At 37.5% G+C, this 25,668-nt stretch overlaps 1 long non-coding RNA gene across 1 annotated transcript in view; it reads left to right on the plus strand.

Annotated features, from left to right (window-relative positions):
• LOC130884786 (uncharacterized) overlaps positions 1-25,668 on the plus strand; it is a 226,933-nt gene that overhangs the window by 146,458 nt on the left and 54,807 nt on the right. The gene's annotated exons all lie outside the window — the stretch shown is intronic.

The following is a 25,668-nucleotide window of genomic DNA, read 5'->3' on the forward strand; positions in this document are numbered from 1 at the left end:
TGTAATATTTTAAATTTGGTTTTTTAATATGTGGAAATAAAAGTCTTGATATGTCCGAAGTATACTATTCAGTGGTGAGAAGACATGTTCTAGCAAAGATTGCTTAAAGAGAAAAGTCAGAAATTATTGTTATTTATACAGTGAACATTGTTGACTTCAGCTTTGAAAGACCAAACATTAGACATACTTATCAATTGATCCTAAAACACTTATTAAAAGTTGTTTTTGATGCCAACCAATGAATATGAAATGAATTCCAAGCTATTTAAATGCTTGCAGCAGTTTTTTGGTTCATTTCCCCTATCCCGTTGTTTCTTATACTTTACTTATTTTCCTCAAGTAGAAAAAGTTATGTTTTTGAAATGCATTTAAGGTCATTTTTAACTCTTTTCCTTGAACATTTCAGTGGTTTCTATTAAATTTGCCTTAAAATCCATGCATAATTCCTTGACCATGGTATTTTCTACTTTTCTTTTTCTCATTGACCTGATTTGTCCTTCACTGTACCACATACTCTCCAGTCCAAGACTGTATTCTTGATTTTGGTTTCTATAGACTCTTCCCTCATTTCTCCCATCATGTCCTTATCATTTTGAGTTTATTGTTATAACTTTCCTGCTGACTCTGTTTCTCTTCAATTAAGATAGACTGGACAACAGGAGACCACAGTCCTGATTCCAGCCACAGCTCACTTAGTGAATTAATGAGGTTATTTGTATTACTTACATTATTATGGGTTACTGGGTCAGCTGCCTCAAATAGCCCACTCCCTCAAAGGAGTTGAATCATGATGAATCACCATATTTCCCTGAGTATATTACTGATGCCACCTGTGTTTGCTTAACGTTATCATGGAGAAGGACTACTTGAGGCTAATGTTTTCTTAATTTTTTAGTCCTACAAGTGTTATGAGCTCCCGAGTCTTCAATACTACCTTTTGGAACAATATGACATTCCAAAAAGAAAAAAAATGCAATCGCCCATCAATGTCCATTCTTCAAAGAAAACTTTTTTCTCTATTTAGAGAATTTCCAATCCACTGTCAGCAAATTATTTTCTGTTGAAAAGCAGTTATTATATGACATTTCATTATTTACCAAATGATCTTTTTTTTCTTTTGAAAGACCATGCCTCCACATAATAAACATATGTATGTGGATAGATAGATAGATAGATAGATAGATAGATAGATAGATAGATAGATAGATAGATATGCATGATGGTCAAATATATGTGGGATTAATCTTATGTTATTAATTACATCATCATTTTAAGGATGTTCTAAAGAGAGTTGTGAAAAGAAAAATATACAAGAAACTTAGTTTGGTTAATACATTTTATCAGAATGCAGTTGGAAAGTTTTGTTCAATAAGACCTAGTTTTGAAATTAGGATATCTATTTGCAAACGTGGACATACTCAAGTAATCAAAATGTTGAAATTTTTGAAACTTTTAAAATGATATATTTCCCTTCAGAGATAATTATTTTTTCCTCTTTCTTGTTCTAGTTTTTAATCAGTCAATCCCTCTTACGTTCTGATGGAGATTAAACATACAGCCTCAGGCATGCCCAGTAAAGGCTCAGCTCCATAGTCTAGGCAGGCATTTACAATTTTCATTTGTTAAAATGGATTTAAAAAAATAAGCTAGACAGACTTTGATATATTTAATGTTATATCATAATTAAATGGCATAAGATTTGTAGGCCTTCAGATAATGTATAATGTTTAACTTATTTTTCAAATGTCCAAAAAAGTTATAAATCTAAATGTCATTGCATTATACTTAAGTATAATACAAATTTATGACTAAATGCATATCTCTGCTTTCCAGAATTAAAAAAATGCTAAAGTTGGGGTATATGTGGCAAAGTCAGGGAACTTTTGACATCATCTGTAGTTTCTCTGTTGTTAAGGATTGAGGTGATAGTTAGCGGAGAGATGACACCAAAGGGTAAGTGCAAACAAAAATGAATAATTTTCACATATTCCAGTTCTCAATTTGAATTTCAAATGCATATCCAAACCCACTTATAGAAATCAAATTAAAATATTGTTATTAATAAAAATATTAAAAATAAGTTCATTTTTTGTTAAAGCTGATTATAACATAGCATTAAGTTTCATGCATACAATACCCTGAGGTAAGAAGACTCTAATAATTTAAAATATATGGAGGAAATCTGTTAAAATATGCAATCTGAATGAATAATCTCAGAATATCACTTAGAATTATTTACTTCTTACCTGTTCTCTAGTGATATTAATGGTGGTGACAGGAAGTATACACTTAACAAAACTTTATGAATAGACAACTGAAGACTACATTAAGTCATGGATTAAAAATGATATAATTAATATCATTAATTATATTATTAATTATAAGTTTCTTTCTTTGATGAAACACAATTATGGACACTCATCAGTCCTATAAAATGACCATACTAAATTCTTGGTAAAAGTAGGAGAGTTGTTAGATTCTTGCATGAAATTGTTGTTGAAGAAATACTATCTCTTAAAATAGATGTAGTTCAATTCTTTGGTACAAACGACAAGAGAATAGTTCTTTTAAGTTGTTTATGAGTTTATAATTAAATTGCTGAGAGAAAAAAAATATAACTGACCACAATATAAAATAGCAAAGGTAGGTAGTCAAACATTGAGAGCAGGAGAAAAAAAACAATAAAAGGAGGAAAACAAAAATTAAAGAACCAGTTTTGAATGAATTAGAAAAAGATCAAGAGTTAGAAACAATTGTCAAATTCTGACAACCTTTTTTTTTTCATTCAATTATTTACACTCCTTTCCCTCCTCCTAATTCCTTCCTGCTCCCACAAAGGCCCTCCTCCCTCTCCCATCCTGCTTGAGAGAGGGCAGAGAACCCTGCCCTGTGGGAAGTCCAAGGCCCTGCCCCCTACATCCAGGCCTAGGGAGCTGTGCATCCATATAGACGAGGGTCCCAAAAAGCCAGAACATGCCGTAAAAACAAGTCCCAGTGCCTTTATGAATGGCTTCTCAGTCAGTCCCCATTGTCAGCCACAATCAGAGAGTCCGGTTTGATCACATGCTCATTCAAACCCAGTCCAGCTGTATTTGGTGAGCTCCCATTAGAACAGGCACACTGCCTAAGTTGGTGGACCAACCCCTCGCGGTCCTGACTTCTTTGCTCGTCTTCTGCCTCCTTCTGCCTTTCAACTGGGCCTTGGGAGCTCAGTCCTTTCCTCTGATGAGGGTCTCTCTCTCTATCTCCATCCATCGCTGGATGAAGAATCTATGGTGATATTAGAGATAATCATAAGCATGATAGTGGAGCAAGGATCGTTCAGGTACTCTCCCTGTGCTGTCCAAGCATCTAGCTGGGGACATCCCCGTGGACACCTGGGATCCCCTCTAGAGCCAAATCTCTTGCCAACCCTAAAATGGATCCCTTAATGTAGGTATCTTCTTCCCTGCTCCTATATCCGCCCTTCATCCATCTCCACCCTCCCACTCCACAAAGCAGTTGCTAGTCCTTCCCTTTTCCCTTCCCTCTCCCCCTCTCTCCTTTCCCCCAACCTCACCCCCACCCCTGCCCCCACCCCCATGCTCACACCTGCAATCTTGTTTGCTTCCAATGTCCAGGAGGATCTATAAATGTTTTTCACAAGCCCAGAGAAGCCAAATAACAAACTGACAACTTGTTTTAAAGAAGAATGAGTCAGAAAATGATTTACAGCTATTTATAAAAAAGAATGCTATTGAATTTTATTATTAAATGTCCATTGCTGACCTTAAATAGAACATTTTTAGAGTGATATGGCCATGAAGCCTTTTAGAATTAAATTTTCTTTCAATTACCCATGCCAAAATAAAATCCCCCAGTCTTTCTGAGCATAAAACAACACTTAGTCATCATCTCTTCTGACCAAAGCAGAGAGCATTGCACACACCCTGATGCTTTGGAAACAATTGAAAATCTTCATGCTAGGACTGCTGATTAGACAGCAGAAAGTCTGGGAAAATCTTAACCATTACCTTTACAAATAACTAATAGCTCCCCTCTCTGATAATTTGTGAAGGATAATAAAGTTCTGTAGATTCTATTCGAATGAACGTTGTCTGCGTTTTGCTGCTCTAGTGAAACTATTACTAGATTACGACATCCTTGCATTAATTTACTTTCCAAACAATATAAATGGGGAAAGACAAAAACATGAGACTTTACAGATGTAAACAACCTGCTAATTTTTTATGTTTTCATTTATCCAAAACAACAGAGGAAAAAAATAATTTAAAAACTTTGATCAAAAGTTCTACAAAGATTTCTTACCCAAAGGGGTGGAGAGCGATCAGTGACTAAGATTCCATGTTGAGCTTGCCTTGAAATAGAGCTCAGCACCATCCCCCCCTCCCCCCATGTACAATTAGAGACTAACAATGCCTGGGCCTCAGTCTTGAATGTACCTGGTACTTTTCTGAACTTTTTGATGTTTCTTATATTTAGTTTGCAAGTACTTCACTGAAACTTTTTGCATGTCTGATTATGAGAGATATTGGCCTATAATTGTCTTACATTTATTGCATGTTTATGATTTTGGTATTAGAGTAGTATTAGCTTTGTAAAAGAAGATGAAAATGTTCCTGATTTTTTTAAAAAAACAGAAGTATTGCTTATAGCTCTTTGAATGTCTTGTAGAATTCTGGTGTAAATATGTCTGTAACTTAGTATTTTTTTTTACTTCCTTTGTCCTTTTATTTTATCAGAATGCTTTTTATTACAGTTTTGAGTTCCTGAAATTTCATAAGTCTGTTTGTTTATTTTTTATTTTGTTTAACTTTGATGGTTCTGATGCATCTAGAGATTCCTTTATTTCTTCTCTTCTAACCAAATTGAGTATTGACTTTTACAGAATTTCATAACAATATTGTAAATTTCTTAGATATATGTTGCAATATTTCCCTATAATATCATCTCTATTTCTGTTATTTTGGGTCACCACTTTCTTTCTTTGATTAAATGGATCATGAATTCCCAAATATTATTAATCTTCTCAAAGAACCACCTCTTAGATTCATCAAGAAATTATGACATAAATAAAAGACTTATTGATATAAAAATATGTCTACTCCTGGCCCTCCTACAAGAACAGTATCACTTATGCTGTTGTAGGAAGCATTCACGAGTATGATGAAATAGGATAATGTTTGGAAATATTTCTAGAAAAGAAAGTTTGGTGTTAAGCTTCTTTACTAAGATTCTTTGGATATTTAAATTATTCACTGTGTATCATAAAAACCCAGTCTTTTATAACATATTATCATTTGTTTTCATCAGGTTACTCTTTCATTCTAATAAATTTTGGAGGAAATATGCTATAGCCTACATATTTCTTTTGGTAAAATGAGTAATTACGATAAAGGAAACTTACTCATTTCTATCTAATTAGAGATTATGAAATATAAATTATACAGAAATAATTCATTTGCCATTTTTTACATAGTTCTTCACATGCTTAGGAAGATACAAACTCTGAAAGTAGGTATACAGTATCATACATCATTCATGTATTTACAATTGCAATATAAACAGAAAAAAATTTATTTTATCATATGCTATATAAACACTTTTATGCATCGTGTATCATTGGTATAGAAAACCATTTAAGGTGATAGTTCTCACAGATTTCTCAAGTTGAGCATTACTTAAATTATTTAAAAAGTTTAATTGTTATGATTCAGAAAATGAAAATTATGACTCTTTAGGTGTTCTAAAGTTAGGTAGAAAATAGTAATTTATAGGAAAATATCTAGAAACACATCATTAACTCTCTGAATGTGTAAATGAGTTTGACATTTGCTAAGAGCTAATGAGATGCTTACTTGTTGCCCAATTTGTCACGCACCCCTTTCTGGAAGGCTTAAGCACAGACAGCTTCCAAAATGTGAGTCATTAGGACAGATTGAATCAAAATATTCCACAATATACCTCTCTTCTGACAGCATTTCATGCAGAAAGACAAGAAGTCTAATACTGGATGGATATTATAAATCTTGATTCCAGAAGTTATTAGTTTTCAGTAAATGCACTTTGTTAAGACTGTGTTCATGGTAAAAATGTTAGAATAAAAATTGATTTAGGTAGAGACTGTAATTTTCTGCCTTCATGTGCCCTTTATTTTGTACTTCTCTCCCATTTGTTTTATAATAACTATCTTAGACTTCAAAATTCACAATTTTAGCTGCCGGTATTTTCATAAACCAGTTAATCTTTAATACTACAGGTTATGAGTATCTGTAACTATTTGAGCTATAGTTATTAGGTTTGAAACATGATTCATGACATGTCTCAATGACAATGAATTTTGCTCTCTATGAGAACTTATTAGTTTGCCATAAACACCAACTAAACAACAGCTTTCCCTGCCTACCTAAGTTCTGCCTTGCTATAGGTCTAAAGCAGTTTCTTTACTCATTAATGGTAATCACAGCACCCAGAGGGGACACCCACATCATATTGTGATCATTTAACAGAAGAATAGTACTTAAATAATATTGAATCATCCCCTATGTCCCTGGCCAATCTCTCCTTAAGTTCTTGGCCACCTTGGCACATGACATTTGGCAGTATCAATATGGCTTCCATCTTATGTAGTGGACTTTCAATCAGAGAATGGTTAGCAACTCCTATAACTTATGTGGTATTGTTGCACCAGAATATTTACAGGCAGTTATCCTCCGGAGATCACACAGTTATAGCTGGGTTGGTCATTACCTTTCAACTCTGGAAGCATAACAGAATGCCTCCAGTTCCACGAAGACCAGTCAGTAGGGGTAAGAGCACTGGTTAGGCATCTGTTCATCTTTCTCCCCGGCTCAATGAGATATGTAAGTGTTATCTGTAACAGTCAGCCCTTTCCATAAGTCTTGGAAAGCAAATGATACCTTGGCAACAGTGGACGTTTCAGATTGGTGAAAGGTAAGTGTCCCCCTTTCCCCTTATCTTCTCCAACATGAACTATTATTTGTTATATTGGACATGGCCATTCTGACTGGCATAATAAGAAATCATAAAGAAGTATTGATTTCATTTCTCTAATTACTAGGATTTGGAAAATTTTAATTGTTTCTTAGACATTTGTGTTTCTTATTCTGGGAACACACAGTTTATTTCTGTTCCTCATTTTTTAAGTTGTATTATTTTTTTTCTTGATATATAGCTTTTTGAGTTCTTTATATTTTTTAGATAGTAATACTTAATTGTAAAATTGGTAAGGGTCTTTTCCCAATATACCCAAAGGATGATGTTGTTTCCATATAGAAACATTTCAGTGTAATGAAGTCTCATAATTGTTGGTCTTAGTGTCTCTGCTACTGCTGCCCTGGTCAAAAAATATTTCCTGTCTAAGGAGTTCAATAATATTTCCCAATTTCTCTACTACCATACTCAGATTATCTGACACTACTTTGAGGTCTTTGACACATTTGGGGATGAATTTGAGCAAAATGATTGGTACAAATCTATTTGCATTCTAGAGCAGTGGTTTTCAAATTTCCTAATGCTGTTACCCTTTATTATCAATCCTCTTGCTGTGGTGGCACCAAAAATAAAATTGTTTTTCTTGCTATTTCTTAACTACAATTTAGTTACTGATAAAAATCATAATGCAAATACCTGTGTTTTCTGAAGGTCTTAGGTGTCCCCTATGAAAGGTCATTCTCTGCCAAATGGGGTCACCATCTACAGGTGGAGAACCATTGTACCACAGTTTGACCACCACCATTTGAAGATGACTCTTTTGTTACTGTGTATTTCTGACTTCTTTATAAAAAATCAAATGCCCATAGGTCGATGGACTTATGTCTGGATCATCAATTTCAACTTAATGATTAATGTGGTTGTGTTTTTGTTAATATTATGCTATTTCATTATTATAGCTCCTTAGTATATCTTGAAATCTTGGATGATGATAACTTCACAATATTTCTTTTCTATAATTCAGAATTATTTTCACTACTATGAGGTTTTCTTTGTGTTATATGTATTTACGTATGAAGTTGGAAATTCTCTTCTTCAATTCTTGTGAAGAAGTATGTTGGAATTTTGATGAGTATTGTGTTGAATCAAGAGATTACTTTTTATAGAATAGCCATTTTCTCTACATTCATCCTAACGATCCATGAACATGGAAAAACTTTCTACCTTTTGATATCTTGTCTGTTTTCATTCCTCAATGTTTTAAAATATTTGTTATACTAGATGTTTATTTGCTTGGTTGAGTTAGTCCCAGATGTTTTATAATGCTCATGTGAAAGGTATCATCTCATTGATTTCTTTCTTGATTTGTTTATAGTATGTTCCAAAGAGTCTACTCTATTTTTGTGTTCTGTTTGTATTCTGATATTTTGCTGAAAGATTTTAACCAGTTGTAGGGTTTTTAATTAACAAATCGATTTGCCAGGGCCCACAGATGTGAGGTCTTCCGCCTTTACTAAAGGTCAGAGAGTTTGAGCTTATTATGCTCTCAAAATTGTTGACACCAGGTGTGGCTACAAACAAAAGATCCTGACCGAGGGTGTGGTTAATTAGTATTTTGAGTACACAAGTGAATCCATTCCACTTTTACCAAAGGTCAGAGAATTCAAGCCTATTCCTTATATCATGTTAATAAAGTTTGTTGCCTCCCTCCTCCCCTTTTGGAGTGAAGTATATAAACTGTGGAACATAAACACAGGCGTTTTGAGTATTCACTGAATTTCCCTTCCAGTGCTATTCTGTGTCTCTTTCTTTTATTTCTCTCATATCTCTGTTTCTTTTGCTTAATAATCCTAATCTTCATCTTCCTACCCTGGAATGTGTGAACACCATTGAGGCTGGACCCTGACAGATGACGCCCAGTCGTGTGTCTACAACAGATGGCACCCGGACATGTGACCCTGACAGACGTCCCTCAAATTAGGATACACAACAAATAACATACAGACATGCTGCCAGGGTACAGGAGAAACAAACGCTGAGGACACCGCAGATGAAAAAGACACCACAGGAAAAAGACACCACAAGAGTAAGAAAGAAGTGTGCACAAGGATAAAATATAAAGCTGAAGTGTGGTGAATATCGGGGGTAAAATTGCATATAACTGTAGTCCCGTGACAGAGAAAGAGTAGACAACTGTCTGTACCTTTGCTTGTTTATATTTTGATAGCCAGAGGAGCTGGGATAGAGCAGAAATAATTTTAGAGATTGCAGACAGTGTATATATTCTGCTCCCTCCCCTACACTGAAGCCATAACCGCTGCTGCCACCTCTGGACTCTCTGGGACTCAGAGAGGTCAACTGTGGCCCTGTCCACACTCCAGTTGAGCTGACCTGTGTATGTTGTGGCCATGCAGCTCCAGCTGCCACTGCTGAGTGGATGGAAGTGTGAAGGAAACACAGGACACACGGCCTGACAGGGCTGCGGACTGCTGCCCCCAAGACTGGTGGCTCATGTGCACTTGCTGCAGCTGGCTGAGTCTGACATTTGCCCTGATGTGGAGCCAGGAAAAGCAGGAGAGAGTAAAGTTTGGACGACTGGTACTCCCGTGGCCTGCACCCGGAGATGGTAGGTAGGGAATGGCCAGAGGCTGCTTGGCCTACAGGGCCAGCAAGCCTATAGAGGTACAAGGCCAAGCTGCAGAGAGCACAAGTGCACCCCACCCTACTCCAATTTTCTGCTAAGTGCCTAGATACCAGCTTCCCAGCCTGACAGCCAAGCTGTGGAAAAGTAGCCTAAAGCGGTCAAGTGTCTATTGAAATGCAAATACACCGAAGCCTGGTGTCTGTGAAAACCTGTCAGCTAGTGTGACTTGCAGTCCGGATTAAAAAGATAGTTTACAAACTTAAAAAAAGATATCCATAGGCTATCGTCCTATTTACTGTTGTTTCCAGATGATCTGGACCCCCTTGGTAAGATGATTAAGGGAAATTATGATTCTAATTCCCTCATGCAGTTCACAGAGGCTGCCAAACAAATTACTGACTCTAAAAAACGCAACCTTCAAAGAAAAATAACAGACTAGTTATATCCTTAGTCTATGTTGGAAAGGGGACCCGACCCTGTTTTAATATGGGGTCAAGGGAATGTTTGTGATTTTTTTCACAGGAAGAAAATAAAGTTTGAAGACTACTTGAAAAAATAGAAGGGTGCCACCCTGCCCAGATGACATCATAGCTGCTGGTGCCCCCACAGAAGAGTCAGAATGAGAACCTCTGTTCCTAACTTCCTTATGCCATCATGCTGCAGTCTGAGGAAGAAAGGAAGAAGGGGATGATTGGTGCTTCCTAGTTTCTCGGTGATCCTACTGCACACATTTCCAGACCTTAGTGAGTCCTGTTTACTGGCAGGCAGCATGGGAAAGCTGACTGCATATTTGGCAGTTGATCCATACTATATCTTAGGACAGAGAACTCATTTTACCAGCATGGTATTCAATCTGCTGTTGAAATAAAGGACCTGAGGACTGAGACCTCAATTTTCACTTTTGGGAAAAAGAGACTCATTATGGAGACAAAGGGTGACTGAAGCCTATCTTCAGAAGTGAGGAGCCAGAGCCTAAAAGATTTTGCTGCTGCTCAGAGACTGGGAGTTGAAACTTATAAGAAACAATGCAGATGAAGAGTCATTACTCACCAACCACAGAAATCTTTCTTCTTGTCTTTTGATTAGAATGGATTTAAGAGATTTGTGAGTTGTCAAATCGTGTGTTCATTGTTAATTTATAGGCTAGAATTATGGAATTGGCCTGTTAATGTTCGTAACCAATTTAGTTTATTATAAAGATGTTGTTGGTTAAAAAAGATTAGAACTTTTCTGAGAGAATTTTGACAGTGCCAATGAATTCTTAGATTTTTATATGTTTAAAAGGACTAATTTGGATTTTGATTGTAGCTGAAAACTGTTAACAGCATCCTATTCCAATTTAGAAAGGCAATCCCATCTGTGATCATCCTCCACTCAGTTATTAGGAGATATTGTAATGATAGGAGTATATGTATCACAAAGCATTATCTGATTGTATTTCATTATCTAGTTGTTGGTGAACTCTCTTGACAGAAATTTGACTCAGAGGTACACAGCACCCAGAGATGCACTTTCTCTTAACCTTTTATTTACAGAGGCTAGTAGTCAATGATGGGAAAAAGACCCCCCCCCCATCCCAGGCAATCTAAGGCAGGGTATACATGAAAGAATGTATGTGCTGATAGCAGGTAAATCTGGAAAGGGGAGAAAGAAACCCAAGTCAGGCATAGTCATCTGTCCTGTAGTAAAAGCTCAGGCTTTATTAAATAAATAGGGAGTGTGGTGGCGCAAATGAATGCGGACAGATTATATAGATATATACAGCTTTAATAAGGAAATAGACTTACAGGACCACAGGTTCCCGCGGAGCACTGGAAAAGCGGAGCAAAAGAAAAAAGGGCTCTATGGCGATATGCAAGATATTCATCAGTATGATTATAGGATAGGTTCATTTCAGGTTCCCTATCCTCAGGTGCCCCAATGAACTAACTGGGGACATTGCCCTGGGCATCTGGTAGCCATTCCAAGTTCAAGTCTCTTGCTAACCCTTAGGTGGCTCCCTTACCTAAGGTATGAGTTTCCCTGCTCCCCTATCCAACCTTCCCTTATCCCCAATCACCCCGATTCCCCCAGTTCCCCTCATCTTCTCCTTCACACTTTTCTCTCCCCATCACCCCTCATCCCCATCCCACCCCACCCCCAAGATTCCAATTTTTTGCCCATCAGTCATGTCTATTTCCCATAGCTGGGAGGATATCTATATGTTTTTCCTTGGGTTTACCCTCTTGTTTAGCTTCTTTAGGATCACAAATTATAGACTCAGTGGCCCCTATCCATGGCTAGAAACCAATTATGAGTGAGTACATCCCATGTTCTTCTTTTTGGGTCTGGGTTACCTCACTCAGGATCGTATTTTCTATTTCCATCCATTTGCATGCAAAATTCGAGAAGTCATTGTTTTTTACCGCAGAGTAGTACTCTAATGTGTATATATTCCACACTTTCTTCATCCATTCTTCCATTGAAGGGCATCTAGGTTGCTTCCAGGTTCTGGCTATTACAAATAATGCTGCTATGAACATAGTTGAACCTTCATCTAGCGATGGATGGAGATAGAGCCAGAGACCCACACTGGAGCACCGGACTGAGCTCCCAAGGTTATAATGAGGAGCAGAAGGAGAGAGAACATGAACAAGGAAGTCAGGACCATGAGGGGTGCACCCAACCACTGAGACAGTGGGGCCGATCTATTGGGAGCTCACCAAGGCCAGCTGGACTGCTACTGAATAAACATGAGATAAAACCGGACTCTCTGAATGTGGCGGACAATGAGAGCTGATGAGAGGCCAAGGAGAATGGCACAAGAACTTTCATCTGGCGATAGATCGAGAGAGAGACAGAGACCCAATTTGGAGCAACGGTCTGAGCTCTTAAGGTCCAAATGAGGAGCAGAAGGAGGGAGAACATGAGCAAGGAAATCAGGACCACGAGGCGTGCACCCACCCACTGTGACAGTGGAACTGATCTATTGGGAGCTCTCCAAGGCCAGCTGGACTGGGACTGAATAAGCATGGGTTGAAACTGGACTCTCTGAACATGTCGGACAATGAAGGCTGATGAGAAGCCAAGGACAATGGCACTAGGTTTCGATCCTAATACATGAACTGGCTTTGTGGGAGCTTAGCCTGTTTGGATGCTCACCTTCCTGGGCCTGGATGGAAGTGGGAGGACCTTGGTCTTCCTGTAGGGCAGGGAATTTGGACTGCTCTTCAGTATCGAGAGGGAGGGGGAATGGACTGGGGGGAGGAGAAGAGGAGTGGGGATGGGGGAGGGGAGTGGGGGGAGGGGGCAATGTGTGGGAGGAGGGGGAGGGGAATGGGAAACGGGGAGCAGTTGGAAATTTTAATTAAAAAAGAATAAAAAATAAAAATAAAAAATAAAAAAAAAAGAAAAAAAGGGCTGCTGGGCTCATGCCCGGCAGATTTATCCGTAAACATTAGCCCGAGGCGAACACGCCCCCAATGGGTGGGGCTATGTCCCTACAAGGGAGGGAATTTCCAGGGCACACAGATGCGAATCTATTCCACCTTGTGTTTAAATTTATTCTTGCTCTCTCAAGTTGTTGACAACAGGTGTGGCTACCAACAAGAGATACTGACTTAAAGTGTGGTTAATTAGCATTATGAGTATAGAGGTGAATCTGCTCCACCTTGACCAAAGGTCAGAGAATTCAAGTCTATTTTTTATATCATGTTAATGAAGTCTGTTACCTCCCTCCTCCCCGTTTTTGATGAAGTGTATAAGCATGCAGAAAGTTAACATGGGTAATTTCAACATTCAGTGAGTTTCCCTCCCAGCTCTTTTCTGTGTTTCTCTCTTTTATTTCTTTTATATCTCTGTTTCTTTTGCTTAGTAATTCTAATCTTCATGTTCCTACCATGGAACAGGTAAACACCATTAAGACTGTACCTAGAAAACTATTTTATTCCAAAGTTTGTGATTTCGTAGATTTGATTAAGAAATATATTCCTATCCTCTTTAAGGTCATTGAAAAAATTATAATTAGTATTTTTAAGAAATTGTCTTGTCATTCAGTTATGTTACATTTATATATTATATACATCTGATTCTACATTACTAAGTTTACTGAGTTCTGATGTGAAGACCTGTTGTCTTGATTTTTAACGTTTTTGTTTTTTCACTGGTGTCTAGCAATCTGAAGTTGGATTGAAGTAAGTGTAATGGTTGATATTTCTTTTTCACTTTTTTTTTGAAAATTCATTTCTCATACAATATATCCTGATTTCATTTTTCCTTTTTTATACTCCTCTCAGCGGTACCCCAACTTCCCTCCCATCTAGATCCACTCTTTTATTTGAAAAGAACAGGAAGTCATTACAAAATAAAGTATAATAAGATAAAACAAAATTCATTTCACCAAATTTGGACAAGTCAAACCAACAGAAGAAAAAGATCCTAAGACAATGTACAAGAATCAGAAGGTCACTCATATGCTTATAGTCCCATAAAAGAACTCAACTGAAAGCTAATATATATATATATATATATATATATATATATATATATATATATGACCTGATACTGACCTCTGTAGGCCTGTGCTTGCTGCTTCCATCTTCATGAGTTCATATGAGCTTTGCTCAGTTGATTTAGGAGAACTGGTTCCCCTGGTCCTCTATCCCACCTGTCATTCTCTCTCTCTCTCTCTCTCTCTCTCTCTCTCTCTCTCTCTCTCTCTCTCCTCTTCTGTCTCTCTCTCTCTCTGCCTCTTCTTCTGTGGCTTCCCTTGAGCTGTGAGAGATAAGGATTTGACTTAGATATCTAACTTAGAGATGCATGCTTCCAGCTATCTATCTATCTATCTATCTATCTATCTATCTATCTATCTATCTATCTATTTTCTCTATCTATCTATCTTATCTATCTCCATATTGCCTCTCAGTGAGTCTCTGTATTTATTTCCATTCACCTCAGAGGAAAGTTTCTTCGATGATAATTAAATAAAGCACTGATCTATGAGTGTATGAGTATATCAGAAAATCATTAGAAGTCATTTTATTACTTAATTTTTTTGACCAGTAGGTTTTGGTTTTGCCTAGAGGTCTCTGTGGTATCTTGTCTCTAGTTGTCAACAACTCAACCAGTGTTGAATATGGACTCAATCTCATGGAGTGGTCCTAAAGTCAATTCAGACATTGGTTGATTACTCCCAGAAGATTTGTTCCATAATTACCATAGCATATTTTGCCAGAAGGACAGCACTGAGAATCTAAGGGTTTTTGGCTATGTTGGTGTTTACATTTCTCTTTTGTTAAACTGCAGAGTACCCATACTGAATACACAAGAATGATGTGGAATTCTATTCTGTATGCTGTGATTACCATTAATGAATAAAGAAACTGCTTTGGACATATAGCAGGACAGAACTTAGGTAGGTGGGGAAAACTAAACTGAATGCTGGGAGAAAGGAAGCAAAGTTGTAGAGAAGCCAAGAAGCCCCTCTGGAGACAGAGGGACGGAACTTTACCCGGTAAACCACAGCCTCATGATGATACACAGATTACTAGAAATGGGTTAAATTAAGATGTAGGAGTTAGCCAATAAGAAGCTAGAGCTAATGAGCTAAGCAATGATTTAAATAATATGGTTTCTGTGTGATTATTTTTGGACTGAGCAGTCGGGAAGCAACAAGCAACCTCCTTCAACACTAGGACATAAAGGATAAGATTCTAAATTTGCTACACCTTGACCTCTCCATGTTTAATGAGTTGTCTTCAACAACACAGTCTTGATGTAAGTTTGTAAAGAGCATAATTGAACTAAAAAGCTTCTATAAGGAAAAGGACAGTGCCATTCAGATTAAGTGGTTGTCTACAGAGTGGGAAAATATTTTTGCTAACTACACATCTGTAGTAGTGGACTAATCAAAACTATGCAATGAGCTCAAAAAACTAGTTATCAAAAGTCAGATAATCCAATTTAAAATGGGCACAGAATAAAGATCCTCAAATGGATGAGACACACTTAACGAAATGCTCAATACACTTTGCCATCAGAGGAATTGAAAATGCATGCTGGTGAAGATCTGGAATAAAGATAATTCTCCTCCTTTGCTGATGGGAGTGGAAATTTGTACAGAAACTATGAAAATCAAAATGACAGTGCCTCAGAGAGATGAGAATTAATCTACTTTATCATCTAGCTATACCACTCTATGGCATATACCCGAAGGACTCTTCACCCCACCTCAAGGATACTTGCTCAACTATGTGCACTTCTGCTTTGTTAATTAAAAGCCTGAAATCAGAAACAACTTTGATGTTCCTCAATATTATACTAGATAAGGAAAATGTGGTAAATTTATACAATGTAGTATACAGGTATTTCAAAAAGTGACATCATGATATTTGTAGACTAATGGACCGAGCTAGAAAAAAATTGTCCTAAGTTATATAACCAGACCCAGAAAGACAAATATGTCATGTATCTACTTATAAGTGGATATCAACTATTAAGTAAATAATAACTAACATATAATTTTAGATCCAGATAGGCTAGGTATAGAGGAAGAAACTGGGGTGGAACAGTATTACATGGATTTCTTAGGAGAGGAAAAAAACTTATGGGTACAATGGGGGTGAGGAAGGCAGGAAGAGCAGAGGGGGAGATGAGTTGGGGTTGGGAGAGGAAATATGGGAGCAGATAATTACAAGTGGGCTTTGTGGTATGAAACCTAATACAGTAGAAACTTTCTAAAATTAGGAAGGTATTGCTAATGAAGTATCTAAAGAATTTGGGAGACAGAATCCCAGCTGTTCATCTCTTGCCCACCAAATGAAGTTTCTATTACCAGAATTGGGTTACATCAATTTGAGGTTTTGGCCATAGAAAATACCTAATCACCCTTGCTGTTGTGTAGTTGTCATATTTTATCTTTTGGGGTTCTTTTACTATTCCAAGGTTTCTTATGCCTTCTCTGCCTCTCAGGGATAATTGGTACTTGGGGGTTACCTTCTTAATGTGTGCTTTTGTATGTCATGTCCTTAAATTGTGTGACAATTTAAAATAAGAATTTGGTAGGAAAGAAGGCTGATAGGGGCTCCAGAAAAGAGTCAAGGGGATTGTCTCCACACCAAGAGTCATACTGTCAAGGGAGTTTAAAGTGAGGTGGCAAGAAGGGATCATGGAATGAAGCTGGAACATAGTTATGGAATAAACTTGAACAAAGAATATTTTAAAGTGCTCTCACCAAGAGAAGTCAAAGGCACCCCTTCAAACTTATGAACATTTTTTTTTCTAAACTTCAACTAGGTCCTGATTTTTCTAGCTAAATAACATTGAGTTGTGCTGTAATATTATAGTAATAATAATCATATGTTATTGACATAAAACAGACAGATTAATCAGTGGAATGGAATTAAAGATCCTGACATAAATCCATATACCCATGGACACCTGATTTTTGCTAAATAGCCAGAAATACACAGTGGGGAAAAAAGAAAGCATCTTCAGCAAATGGTGCTGATATAATTGGATATTGGCATGCGGAAGAATAAAAATAGGTTCATATCTTCACTTCACAAAACTCAAGTCCAAGAGGATGAATATTTCAACATATATCTAGAAGCACTGGACTTGATAGAAAGGAAAAAGGGGAATAAACTTGAACACATTGGCACAGGAGACAACTTCCTGAACAGAACTTCATGAAACCAAAAATCTTCTGAAAAACAAAAAGTACCATCATTAGGACAAAATGGTAACCTACAGAATGAAAATAGGCTTTAAGTAACCCAATATCTGACAGAAGGCTAACATCCAAAATATTTCAGGAACTCAAGAAACTATTCATTAGTGAACCAAATAATGCAATTAGAAAAGAGGATACAAATCTAAACAGAGACTTCTCAACTTATTACCATCAAATGGTCGAAAAACACTTAAAGAAATGTTTAACATGCAAATCAAAATGACTATGAGATTCCATCTTAAACCTGCCAGATGGCTAAGACCAAAAGCACAAGTGGCTATATCAAGAAGATATAGAGCAAGGGGGACATTCCTCCATTGATTGTGAAAGTGTAAATTTATATAGTTACTTTGGAAATAAATATGGAGATTCCATAGAAATTAAGGAATCAACCTACCTCAAGACCCTGCGATACCTTACCACTCCTGGACATTAATCCAAATAATCCTTCATCCTTCCACAAAGACACCTGCTCTACTTTGGTCATAGCAGCTTTATTAGTATAAACCAGAAAATGGAAATGTCCTAGATGTTTCTCAACTGAAGAATGAATAAAGAAAACATTGTACTTTCACCCAATGGAGTAAATTTCAGCTGTTGAAAAAAAAAAAAAAACCAATCACGAAGCTGGCAACTTGATAGAACTAGAACAAAATCATCCTGAGTGAGGTAACCCAGATGCGAAAGTACAAAATAGGACTCACTTAAAAGTGGATACTAGCTGTCAAGTAAAGGATAACCATGCTACCATCCACAAAATCAAAGAGGCAAAGTTACAAGAAAGGCCTAAATGGAAACACATGATTCTCTCTGGGAAGGGCAAATAAAAAAGATTTCATGGATATATTGGGGACAAGTGGGGTTGAGACGGGATTGATTAGGTAAGAGGTTGGGGGAGAAGAGCACTGGGAGAGACAACTGGGATTTGGGGACTTTTCAGAGGCAAGGTACAAACCTAGTACTATAGACACTCCGAGGTCTCCACGGAGGAGTGTGATCCTGGGGAAGATTCCTAGTAATGGGGGATATGGAACCTCAACTGGTCATCTTCTGTAAACAGTCAAGACTTTCCATTGAGGGACTGGGGCAACAAGGCAGCCACAAATATATGTTGGATAATGATTTATGCCTAGAAGTTGTGCTGGGTAAAGGTATCACAGACCTTTTGGGAGCAGCCCATCAATAACTGGTCCAAATTAAGACCCTTGCCAGGAGAGGGTGCCCAGGTCAGACATTACCTGGGGACAGGAACCAGAGTCTGGATAGTCCAGAGACGAAGGATAGAACAAAACATAATCAGAAAAAAAGTTGAATGAAATTATGCCAAATGATACTTTGATATTCTCTTATATTAGAGCATAACATAACTGTTATCAAAGAGACTTCGTTGATCAACTGATTGGAGCAGATGTAGAGATCTACAACCGAACATCAGGTGAAACTCAGAGAATTCTGCAGAGGAGGGCAGAGAATATGTTCTTCTGCTGAGATGATCTGTGTAAGCATACTGAAAAAGCCTTGGCATTTACCTTTCTGCCTATTAATATGTCTTTGTTGCCTTAGGTATTTTGTTTTTGGTTTTGGAACAAACCTTATAAAATTTCTCTGTTCATATTGAGTCTCATTTAAGACCTATATTTAAGCTTTATATTGTTTTATTGAAGTTTTTCTCTAAACTCTCTCAAGTTACTTCAGTCTTATTAATCAGAATAAAAATTTGTGTTTTGAAAATTATGTTGAAGGGAATGGAAGAATCCCATCTAAGTGGTGTCCTGGTGCTAGGTCAGCATTAATGATTCCATGGGAACATTCATAGATTGTCCTAGTTAGCATTACTATTGCTGGTATGAAACAACAGGATCCAAGCAACTGGGGGAAGAAGGATTTATTTGGAAAACATTTTCATATTGTTGCTCATCGTCAAAACTGAAGTCAAAAGAGGAACTTAAACAGGGCCTGTAACTGGAGGCAGGATCTGATGCAGGGGCCATGGAGGAATACTGAGTACTTGCTTATTTCTTATGCCTGATTTCTTATAGAACTCATGATGATCAGTCCAAGAATGCACTGTCTACATTGGGCGGTGTCTCCTCTATCAATTATTAATTAAGAAAACAATCTACAGTCAGATATTATGGAGACACTTTCTAAATTGTGGTTCCCTCCTTTCAGATATCTCTAGCTTGTGTCCAGTTACCATAAAACCAGCCAGCACATAGATGAACAGGAATCCTCTCATTGGAGAAAGAGAGCTTTTTCCTTCCACAATGATAATATTGGCTTCAATTAATTTTCTCAGTTCTCTTCCAAATGTCATTCCTGCTTCAATGTTTTGCAAATTATGTCTTTACAACTTAATCTACCATTTCACTAAATTTTACTGATGCTGGAGAAAATGATTGTTATCTTTGCACCAATGTTAGTTGCCCAGTACATGGCTTTTTTCTTGAATTAATTATGAGTACATTTCAAGGGACTAAAATGTGATAACTTAAATATAAATTATTTGTTTACATTTTATTTTAACTTTGTTATTTTTCTCTCTGTCTCAATCATATAGCTATGCCTTAGTTGTACAGCACCACTCTATAGGTCAGGTTTGCCTGGGAATCCCTCAGTAGCTGATAGTGAATTATAGGCAATGCTCATACCTTAGTCTGCATATTGAGTGGAGTATAGACATGCGCTGCTGTTTCCATCTGTAGTAAATTTTGAAATACACATTGGTTTACATATAGATTTAGTCCAACCAATCCTAAGAAAGGAATGTAGATGACAGATTTCTGTTTGTGGAAGTATGTATGAGATGAATGAACAAATTCTAAAATATCAGAGTGTCAACAGTTTAAGAAAATGCAAATAACGCTGCTCTGGGGTAGCCAAGTTCAGTGCCCTCCAGAAGCTGATGTCAAAAGTGGGAGAGCAGACTCTGTGCTGCAAAGTGGTGTGCACTGAAGGACAACACAGGCTCAGTCGCTCGGCTTTTGAAGAGAGGGAATACACACAGAAGGCTCTACTTGTGAGCAAAAATGCAGGCAATCTCATTTTATATAACCTAATCACTTCTGTGGTAGCTGATTGTTATAACTGATAAGACAGGATTTGTACTGCTATTGTGTAGTATCTCTATTTTTACTCTATTTTACTTGTTTCATGAAGTGAAAATATATTTTTGTGAAGACTATATAATTTCTACTTGATCCTTGATTGTGTGATAACTTTTATGGCAAATGAAAAAAGAATTCCCAGTCTTGTTATTCTTTGATCAAGAAACTGGAAGTGTTGTATCATTGAGAGATATTTAAATCTCTCATTTTTTTTTCAATTTCCTTAGGTTTGAAGAAAGTAATTAGAATAATTTTACTCTAAGGCTCCATCTCAGTATAAGGCTTAAGGTTATTGAGAAAAACACGTTTTTGTTAGAAAATGGAAAAAAAATTCCTCTATTGAATATAAAGTGTGGCTCAATAATCAGGACAGTGAAGGTGTCTGGAGAGAGGGAGCGAGCAGGCAATGTGAGACACTGAGAAGGGAAAGGACATTAAAGGAAGAGCAGAGAGCCCTGGCTGGCAGTTTTGTTCAATGTGAAATTGTGCTGGTCCTTAATTCAGTGTCCAGGGAAAGATAGAAAAACCTTCTAAAATGTGCTTTAAGGCTCATATTCCAGGAATAGCATAGATGGAGAGACTGTAGAGACTTTATGACTCTTCTCTTACATTACCGAAAACTGGGGACACGTGCCTTCCCTTTTCTGTTCCCACTCGTGCATCTGGCTTCTCCCCTTCTCTTAACTCTTCCTTGTTGCAGTTCCTCTGATTCAACCATCAAAGCAGGCTTTTGTAAAGACTCTGTAGAAGCTATTTTGCACACTAATTTATTAGTGATATGTATACTTTATACATGCAAACTCTCCTAAATTATGATTTCCAGTGAAATGGAGAAAATGGAGTGTGATATTTCATCTTCAGGGTTAATCTGCCAGATCTGGGAAAAAGAAACTTCCATTGATGAGGTGAACAAGAATTTGTATTCAACGGTAATTGAATACCGCATGATACCTAGACCACATTCTGACAAAATTCAATTCTTAAATACACAAAATCAAGAAACCAATCAATCACAAAAATGTCTTCAAAATATTTTTCTGGAATCTGTATCTTGAAAATGTTATACTATTTTAGATGATTCACTAGCATTCAAATGGAAATGTTTCTAACAACAGAAATTACAATTGTTTTAATATGCATCCATTTTTCATCATTCATACGTTGAATGCTGTTAAATACCTGCAATCGCAGGTTGGGGGAGTCTTCCGCAGAAAGCTGCAATCGCAGGTTGGGGTAGTCTTCCGCAGAAAGCTGGCTTTGAGTTAGGACAGGCTGGCCACACAGTGAGACACTATCTTTTAAAAGATGTTTTAGTTATTCACTTACAACCAGAACTCCATTTTAAAGTAGAGTGTAATAAAAAAGAATTTCCAGATTACTAACTTCTGAGCCTGCTCTGTAAGGGAAACTACTATAGACTTTCAAATCACAAGTAAGATACATGGCCAGTATTTTTTTCTTTTATAGGCTGTTAATCTAGGGATATTATAATGTGTAATGTAAAAATGAAAATGGAAGGAAAAAGAGGAATCAAGGATAAATTGGGTTTGGTAGGGAAAAAGTATTAAATCACTGAAGTGAAAAAAAGTTGTGGCTCTCTGGATATCTGATAAGACTATTCAGAAAGTACAGTAAAACTGCAATTCTTGAGATTAAGATTCATCATATCTGGGATTATGTTGATCAATTGTTTGGTTTCTAATTTATGGCAGCTTTAAACTTCTCATGCTGTTTCACCTGAAGAAATGCAATGAACACAAATATAAATAGGTAGCAGTAAAAAAAATACGGGAAAAATATGTTTCTGATTATGTTTTCTTAACAATTGCTGATTTGGTATTCTACACTGGAGGTACATAATAAAGTGAAGGTATTTTAATAGTGAAATAAGAAGTAGATAAATATGAAGATTTTGCACTCAAGTGAATGTAAATTAATAATGGATTCTGTATTATACATACATTTGAAATATTTAGGAAATAGTTATTTCATAACTCATTATATTTCAGGAGATTAATAAAGTTAAGTTAATATGGGTACTCTGCATGAAACATAGGCAGTGAGGACTGGAGAAAGGTCAGATAAAGAGAATTCGTTTTCCATCTAAGCTGTCTCATACTTAATCAAAAGAGATAAATGAAGGGTGTAGAGTAACATAAAGAGCATCTATTTTGTTTGATTACAAAATGACTTTAATCAGTATGTTTATGAATATAATACTGACTTTTTAAAAACACTTTTTAAAGATTATATTATAAAAACATCATTTCCCCTTCACTTTTTACCCCCTAACCCTTCCCATGAACCTCTTGTTTTTCAAATTAATATATCCTTTCTTTAATTGTTGTTACATGTATAAACTGTAAAGTATATACATATATATATGTATATAAATATATAAAGTTTCTAAACATAAATGCAATCTGCACTGTCAATATAATATTATTTATATTGATATGTTATTAGGGATTAAAATTTGATATTCAATGAAAAACTTGTATTCTCCTCCCAGAGTAGAGCTTTTCTCCTGCTCTCAGGTTTTATTATTTCTTACTTAATTCTAGTACGTTGTCCAGATTTGAGGACTAATGAGCTTTTCCTCTTCCACGTTGTTATGTCTATTGTTGCTTCCTTGTTCAGGTCATATTCTGAAGTCTTGTCGCTTCAATGATATTTCTAAAAGACATACTATCACAGCTAAATTTCAATTTTGGCTCTTGCCATCTTTCTGCCCCTTCTTCTGCAATAATTCCTGCCTGAGTCTTAATGTGGGACTTGTGTTGTAAGTGTGTCAATTGGGATTGGGTCTATACCATTGTTTTTTGATCAGTTATGGTTTTCTGTAATAGCTTCCATCTGTTGCAAACAAAAAATTCCTGTTGTGAGGAGAAAACTCCACTTCCTGGTGGACACAAGAATAGATCCTAAAGAATGCAGATACGAATTAGGGTTATTCAACAAATTAGTAGTCGTAGATTCCCCTGCTAAGATCAATAGTTTCAGTATTGCCGAATAGTTCACTAGGTTTCTATACCAGGCATGATTTTCTTGCCTTTGAGTGGCCTGGAGGCACCCCTAGAGAGCTGATGACTTCCATGAAGGTATGCATCCCACTATCTTTTCCTTAGGCCTACTGTGGCACACTGGTCATTGTTGTGGCTCATTAATATCATAGCTGTGTAGAACTGTTGATGGTTGTCCACTTTTAGAAGCTTGTTTGGCACCTTCTGGCCTTCTTGTCCACTTTTAGAAGCTTGTTTGGCTCCTTCTGGCCTTCTTGTCTAGGGAAGTCACTTTCAGATTTATGTTGGCTTCTCTGTGCCCTATGTTCAAAATTAATTGTATGCTCAGGATTGGAAACTTACCTTCTACCTCTGGAGGTCCATTAGGGGAAACAGTAGTACCTTCTAACGTTTTATGAATCTCTGGGAAACCTGACCAATAACATCAAAGGAGGGCTGGTCTTGCCTTGTCTTGCTTTTGTTTTGTTTTTGATAATCTATCTCTCTTGGGGGAGGCATTGCATATCTGAATAACCAATTTACTTTTAATACTTAGAATTTTAAAATTCCAACTGACAGATTTTGAACCTAATTTAAGAAAGCATGTATATATGTATATATATATGTGTGTATGTGTGTGTGTGTAAAACACATGTATATAATTCTTTTAAATATGTATATATATAAATTGAATAATGCAAAAATAGTGCTATATTTCTAATTTAAAAGAAGGATCACAAAATTCAAGAATGAGGCTTTGAGGAGGAAATGTGGTCCTGTCCAGGACTATGACAGATCAGGCAGGACAAGAAAACCCACACATGGGCCTAGGACAGTCTGGCCTGGGCTCCAAAGAGAAAACACAGGCCAGCTTGTGGTGCCAGGCAGACAGGCACTATTGTACTATTATGGTGTACAGATATTTAGTGTGGAGAGAGAGAGAGAGAGAGAGAGAGAGAGAGAGAGAGAGAGAGGAGAGAGAGAGAGAGAGAGAGAGAGAGAGAGAGAGAGAGAGAGAGAGAGAATGGTTCATGTCTTGTGGACAGAGGAATATCTGAAGAGGTGAGAGAAGTGAGGAGCACAGTGACATGGATGTCTTGATTGACACCCAGGGTCGTGGTGATGTCTGAGTTTGAACTGCATCTGACTCCCATATGTGGGTTCATATCCCTGGTGTAGCCACAATCTGTGTTGATGTTCATGGCTTCTGACACCTCCTGAGGTGAGGAGGATAAGGCTGTACAGAATTGGCCCTGCCCCCTCACTGACTGCAACACTAGGGAGAACTGGTCCTCCTCCCTGACTGAAGCACTCATGGGAGAGAGTCCTAACCTCACTTGGCAAGCACAATAGAGCTAACCCTGTTCACGGGGGCATGGATAAGCTGGCTTTGAGGGCATGAGAATGGGAAAGCAGGTCACACCTGCCTTGTGGTGAGGGAAAGATGCCTCCCCTCATTATCTTCAGCAGGTGGGGAACCTGACCCAACCCCTCACTAGCTGGAGCACTTGGGAGAATGGGCCCTCAGTGATGGAGGTGGGTCATCTTTTTATCTGTTGTTTTATTGGTTAAGTAATAAAGAAACTGCCTTGGCCCCTTTAATAGGACAAAAAATTAGGTAGGCGGAGTAGACAGAACAGAATGCTGGGAGAAAAAAGCCGAGTCAGGAGTCACCATGATTCTCCCACTCCAGACAGACGCAGGTTAAGATCTTTCCTGGTAAGCCAGCTCATGGTACTACACAGAATATTAGAAATGGGTTAGATCAATATGTAAGAGCTAGCCAATAAGAGACTAAAACTAATGGGCCAGACAGTGATTAAAAGAATACAGTTTCCGTAAAATTATTTCGGGGTATAAGCTAGCCATGCGGGCGGCCGGGTGCCGGGGACGCAGCCCTGCCGCTCCTTTTACAACACCTCAGCTGACCTGGACACCACAACAGAGTTGACCCTGCAGACAGAAGTACAGGTGATCTAGCTCAGAGGGCATGAGAAGGACATAATTGGTGCGGCCTTCCGCATCTGTTGTGTTGTGGTGGAGGCAAGAGAAAGATGCCCTTCTGCCTCTCCCCTACCACCCTTAGCTGGTGACAGAACCCCACTTCCCATTTACCCGTTGCAAAACTTGGGCAAGAGGGTCCTGCATATTGTCTGGGCAACAGCTGAGCTGACCATGTTGGCAAGGGCTGTGGTGAGGTGGCAGGGAATGTGAGCATGAGAGATCCTACCCCAGCCCTCAGCTGCTGTA

Source organism: Chionomys nivalis, chromosome 12 (assembly GCF_950005125.1).
Source record: "Chionomys nivalis chromosome 12, mChiNiv1.1, whole genome shotgun sequence".
NCBI lineage: Eukaryota > Metazoa > Chordata > Mammalia > Rodentia > Cricetidae > Chionomys > Chionomys nivalis.